We start from the raw sequence: 7122 nt of genomic DNA, 5'->3' as shown, positions 1-7122 counted from the left end.
GAATTATTAGTAGTTTAAGAGTAAATTCCGTATTCCGTATAACGTATTCCTTATAAAATACTAAATCCTTAGAAAAATATTACTTATTTTTTCGTAATGGCTAAGGAACCCTATTTTGGGCGTGTCCGACACGCTCTTGGCCGGTTTTTTATCCCAGAAAATTGCATAGTTCCAGCGGGATAACATATAGGTATAAACGATTTGTAAGCGGACAGAGTCGCCGGCAACAGCTACTTTACAATACAATCATCATCCCAGCCTATATACGTCCCACTGCTGGGCACAGCCCCTCTCAGAACAGAGGGATTGGCTATAGTTCCCACGCGGCCCAGTGCGGATTGGAACTTCAACACGCACCATTGAATTGCTTCGCAGGTTGTGCAGGTTTCCTCACGATGTTTTCCTTCACCGCAAAGCTCGTGGTAAATTTCAAATGTAATTCCGCACATGAATTTGGAAAAACTCAGAGGTGCGAGCCGGGGTTTGAACCCACAACCCTCTGTTTGAGAGGCGATAGGTCAAACCACTAGGCCACCACGGCTTTTTTTAATACAATACAATACAATAACTCTTTATTGCACACCAACACAGTAAGCAGTAGAAAGCACAAGTATATAGGTACACAGAGATTTATCATATTTTCCACATAATTCAACTAGTAAATCCAACATGGTATCTCATTCTCATCACGGCTACCTATTAATAAAATGCCGTTCCAAAATGTAATAAACTCCGTCACCCCACCGCGTTAAACGTAGGGTTAGTGGATCTATTGATGCCTTTAATAAACTAAATTAAGTTCGTCAGCACAATTTGAACTGTCAAAATAATATTAGGGCTTGTTGCTAAAGTTCATTAAGTGTTATTATAAATAATTGATTGATTCAAACGTTACTTTGCGGCGGTCCATTTCTATGAATAAAATACGATACAATACAAAGACTCTTTATTGTTACCAGAAATAGTAAGCGATACAGAAATGTGTATCTGTGCCCTTAGTGTAAGTTTTCGGTTAAAAAATACGTCTCGATCGCGTTCGCGTTAAAATCTCAATTTGTATGGAAACACAAACATCGCAAACGTTCCGCTAGAGGCGCTGTTCGTTTTTCCATATAAATTGAGATTTTAACGCGAACGCGATCGAGACGTATTTTGTAACCGAAAACTTACACTCAGGGTACTGTATACACAGAGAAAAAATTACAAGAAATAAATAAATAAATTAATTGAAATTAGATTAATTTATCTTTCTTCTTGTAATTGTGGACCACATCTAATCAGCTATGTGATGGGCCCAACTGTAACAAAAACCACATGGAACACTGACGCGTTTCGAGCTATGTACTAATTCATTATCAAGGTGTGTTTAGATATCACCCGAGTATATAGTCGCTGCCAAACGGAGTATGGCATTCGTTTTCTTCTTCTAGCATATATTGTGACCTTAATTAATAGGATTCCGTTTGCCACCCTTTGGATACGGAACCCTAGAATAGCCTAACCTTACCAACAAAAAGTTGGAAAACCCCGTCATTTGTCACTTCAAAGTTCAATATCTCAAAAACGGCTGAACCGATTTTAATAAAACATATCTAAGAACCATCGCTAGAAAACCTGCTGTCAAATAAAAAAACCGCATTCAAATCGATCCACCCGTTTAAGAGCTACGGTGCCGCAAACAGACACACAGACACAAAAACATAAAATTACAAAATTCATAAAATTCTTTATCCAATAAACAATTTGTGCTTCATAAAGTACCCTACATTCGTCGGTTATTCTTAATTTAAATTTGTTTACGGGTAGGTAGGTATTTGCATGTCGGTATTATATTAGCAATGCACGAGAAACAAAAGGTAAGTAGGAACAGTAGTAAGTGAACAATGTTTCCTCTGTTGTTATTTTATCCCTTTGCAATCAGTGTAAAACTCGAACATAAAACCTATTTTCCCCTCGACGTGTCTATCCACCCTCGCGTGGCTATATGAACGTCTCGGGTAAAATGGCTCGTTTTATGCTCTCGTTGTACAATCTACTGTTATTTCTTTTCTTTTTCTTTCTTTACCAAGAGCTTATTATTCGTGGCGTCTATAAAGCCACCGCTACACTATAGCGTCTAGGGTCCCCCCTTACGAGTACAATCAGAACACAGATCAAAACAGTTTAGTGATTTAACGAACAATTTGCTGCTATTGTTGCAACGCGTGTGTTTAAGTGTGTTCACAAAACTGAGGGTCTACTCCGAAATTCTAAAATCGACCGTCGCTCTCACTCTCGTATTTAAATAATAAGTGTCAGAGGGACGGAACGAAACGAACTTCGATTTTCGAATTTCGTAGTAGCCCCGCTGGCCCTATACTAGGTACGAAGTGCGAAATTCGAACTTCGTACGAGCTTCGATAATGTACTAAGTAACAGCCTGTAATTTACCTTGTGTTGCACAAATAAATTATTTGAATTTTGAATTTGATTTTTTTTCTTTTTTTTTTTTATTGAACTGGATGGCAAACGAGCAAGTGGGTCTCCTGATGATAAGAGATCACCACCGCCCATAGACACCTGCAACACCAGGGGGATTGCAGATGCGTTGCCAACCTAGAGGCCTAAGATGGGATGGGATGGGATTTTCGAATTTCGTAGTAGCCCTCGTTTTTAACCCCCGACGCAAAAAGAGGGGTGTTATAAGTTTGACCGCTATGTCTGTCTGTGTCTGTCTGTGCACCGTAGCTCTTAAACGGGTGGATCGATTTGAATAAAGTTTTTTATTTGAAATCAGGTTTTCAAGCGACGGTTCTTAGATGTTTCAACAAAATCGGTTTAGCGAAGAGTTTACATACACACATACTCCCACTTCACTGAAGAGATGATTACCAATTAAACAATTTGCTTACGCCGCCTTCCCACGCCGCGTCCCATCAAATGTACTCGAAATCCATACAACCCATACAAGCCATGCATCCGATGAAGATAGTGCACGATTTGCGCTGTAGTGTCAACAGGTACTCAGTCAAGTGCTAATTATGGGAAAGCACGGCTTTCAAAAAGCTTTAAAAAATGTTTATTATTAACACCAGGGTAACTACAATCAATAAATACAGCGGATCCCAAACTAGTCTGATTAAGCAAGCAATATACATGAAATCTTTAGACGTGAGTTAATATCAAAATTATGTCCTGTCCTTCATGTCTTGCCTTTCAGCATACATTTTTTTACTTATGAATTTAAATAATTATACAATAAAAAATAGTAAATAATTAAATTATAACCAATATTACATTAATGTTATATAAACAATTTTACATTTAATACTAATAAAATAATAATCAGTGTAACATTTTGAAAACAATATCTAGTTTATATTATATCAAGTAGATATTCATTAACAGAGTAATATGCCTTGTCGGTTAAAACATCTTTCAATGCTTTTTTGAAACTAGGTAATAAGAAAGAAAGAAAGAAAGGTTTATTTTGGCTCCATAAGTACCACCTAAAACTAAGACTAGAACTAGCACTAAAACTATGTTACTTGGTGACACGGCAGGATACCAAAAAGGGTCTCCACTCAGCATGTGTTGCCGCACATGTAATACTTCCTTCCTACTTCCTTCTCTGTTACAGTTTTTGGTAGCTTATTGAAAAATTTAGGAGTCATCCCTAGCACATTTTTAACACCCCTGGTTTTGGGTCGGGGGTTCAAAAAAATACTTTTTTGACAAAAAGTTTTTATTACCTACCAGGTACTACAGACATATTGATTGATTGATTAGACATCTAGTTAAAAGACACGAATTATAGATAAATGTGTTATTGATTTGATCCAGTGAGTGTTTGTACAAGAATTTTGATGAAATCGGTTTGTTTACACTTTTAACAAATTGGATAGGCATAATGTATACCAAGTAAGTCTTTAAAGGTTAACGGAACCGGCCAAACAAATTTAGCTATCTATCTATTACGGCTCAAGTCAAGAGCTGTATCAAGAGATATACACCCCAGGGACGAGCAGACGGACAGACAGTGTGGCAACATTAATAAAGCTGATATCGTTCCGTTTATCACCCGTCGTGTATGAAATTCTGTAAAACACGGTGTATTATACTCATATAATATCCAAACTATATAATATTATAAATGCGAAAGTGTGTGTGTTTGTATGTTTGTCCGTCTTTCACGTCGAAACGGAGCGACGGACCGACATGATTCATGGCATAGAGATAGTTTATGGGCCAGAGAGTGACATAAGTAGGCTACTTTTTATCCCGCAAAAATGCACAGTACCTAAAAAGAAGCTGCGGGCAAAAGCTAGTTCTATTATCAAGACGCACTTTAAACATGTCCTGTGTTAACAATGCCCCAACAAAAGACTTAAACAAAGTCAAATCTGATACTTCCCATCTTAACAATTAGGGTTTGTTCTCGAGGATTTAGTTCCGCTACTCGCCGCGTGTCGCGCGCGTGGCGCTCTCAAGTTGCCTATTGTTAGGATTTCCCGTCATTTTGAGGCGATTTGACGTTGCCGTGATTAAGATGATGGGGAAATTCTTATGGCGGCTCTTGTGCCAAGTGTTAAGTTTTTTTTTTGTAAAAATAAATTTTTAGTCAAAATACCACGCACAGGACTTATCACGCTAACACACACGAGTAATATTTACCTCGACGTTTCGGCAACATTACCTACAGTGGCCGTGGTCACGAGTAGACTGAAGTGTGGGGTGTCAAGTCTGCCTAGCAGACAGAAATAAGTAAAAAAAATAGTTTCTGATAAAAAAATCGAAATTTAAAAAAAATACACACACATTTCATTAATTAACTACTAATCCTTAACTAATACAACCTTTTTTGCTGACAGTACTTGTCATCTAAACTGCATATCCGTATTATCCGTACCAAATTTCAAGTCGGTACAGTCACCTGCGTTAATATCTGCCACAGCGGAGCGTGCAAAAATATCTGACACGTCCTACTGTACTGGCCCTAGAAAGAGTCGTATCAGATATTTATGCACGCTTCGTTGTGTCAGATAATGTCATTTAAGAAGCATAAAATTATAAATTCCTGTCATTAAGATATTCATCAATATTATAGTAACATTTTTCAATTAATAAACATGTCAATTTCTTTTTGAATTGGTTGGTATTAAGATTTATGTATGGAATACGTACCTATTGCTGCTTTTTTGGGACGGTTCCGCTAATTATCAGTTAACGGCGTTAAATTAATAAGTTTTCGTTAGAATGTAATTTTTAATACAACCTTTTTTACAATAAATAATAAAAAATATGATGGAAAACCTTTATGTTCAGTTGTATGTTCATTGTTCAGTAGTGTTGTACGAAGCTTGAGGTCCCGGGTTCGAATCCCGGCCGGGGCAGATATTTGTATGAATAATACGAATGTTTGCTCTCGGGTCTTGGATGTTAAATATGTATTTAACTATATAGGTATGTTTATCCGTTGCCTAGTGTCCATAGTACAAGCTTTGCTTAGTTTGGGACTAGGTCAATTTATTTATTTTAAGTGCAACTACAACAAGATATATGTTGGCTTGTTTGCCCCTTTAAAAAAACACTAAAATCCCTGATAAAATAAAGCGTAAACCAAAAATAATCGTCGGATAATTGCCCTAAAAAAAACCCTACCGACATTTGACACCGTTTACCCTTTGTACAACATCCAGTATAAGCTGAACGCCCCTTGCGTTTGTTTTGTTCGTGAAAAAGACGCAGTGGAGGAATGCGCGGGGTCAACTTATGATGGATGTTTGGGGTCCAATTATCCAGGCATAGTGTCACATTCTGCGTTTATCTGTCAGTTTTGAAAACAAAGCTAAACCCTGCGCTTGTTGTTTTGATTTAGGATAAGATTTTTTTATTTATACATTAGCTGTTGCCCGCGACTCCGCGTAGAATACGTTTATTTATAGAACGCGAGAACTGCAATTGTCTGGGATAAAAACTATCTTATGTAAGGACGTATCTCGGGACTCGCTATCTGTACCTACCTAACCGAATTTGAAGCCGTGGTGGCCTAGTGGTTTGACCTATCGCCTCTCAAGCAGAGGGTCGTGGGTTCGAACCCCGGCTCGCACCTCTGAGTTTTTCGAAATTCATGTGCGGAATTACATTTGAAATTTACCACGAGCTTTGCGGTGAAGGAAAACATCGTGAGGAAACCTGCCCAAACCTGCGAAGCGATTCAATGGTGCGTGGGAAGTTCCCAATCCGCACTGGGCCCGTGTGGGAACTATGGCCCAAGCCCTCTTGTTCTGAGAGGAGGCCTGTGCCCAGCAGTGGGACGTGTATAGGCTGGGATGGTGATACCGAATTTTATCTAAATCGGTTCAGCGTATTAGACGTGAAGAGGTCGCAAACAAACAAACATACTTACGAACGAACCTTTTCATTTATAATATTGGTGTTATTAGTAAAACTAGGGTTTGCCCGCGGCTTCGCACGCGTACCATCAGCCAAAAATGTGGTCTAGCACCCTAAAATTGATAATCGTTTGCATGCCACAAAACAATAATGCCAATAGACGTGTCTGTCAACTTGAAAGTTCGACTTTAGCGACATATTCATTTGATAGGAACTTGTTTAAAAATTGATAGACCACTTATTTGGCTGATGGTGCCATAAATCCAGTAGGTAGTTCAATTGTAATTCCGGGATGTTACTGTGAGGATTCCCAAAAATCATATTGTGGTCTTCATTGACGTTACTATGAGTAACCCAGCGGTTGATATTTCAAGATTTTATCCGTGGGATTAAAGAGATAAAACGTAGCCTGAGGTGTGTTATTTCAAATGTCCAACTATTATAACCAGCCAGCCATCATGGAACCATTTCACAGTAAACGTCATACTGACATCGCATTAATAGCAAGGAAAATCGTAATGACTTTCTTTGAAAAGGTTCCATGGTCGCTCATGAATTAAAGTCATTGACCGTATATTTCAAGGAGTAACAAACACACACCCGTACCCGTATATTTACCTGCTAACTTTCACATTTATTACATTAGTTGAATTTACGAGTTTTTGCCGCGTCCGTAAGAACTATAGGTAGGTACTTGAACTTCCTGTCGTGGTTTTCCCAGAGAGTTACAGCATGGAGGTCTTGAAA

This window comes from Choristoneura fumiferana, chromosome 28 (genome assembly GCF_025370935.1).
Source record: "Choristoneura fumiferana chromosome 28, NRCan_CFum_1, whole genome shotgun sequence".
Classification (NCBI taxonomy): Eukaryota; Metazoa; Arthropoda; class Insecta; order Lepidoptera; family Tortricidae; genus Choristoneura; species Choristoneura fumiferana.
This window is presented reverse-complemented; position numbering follows the sequence as displayed.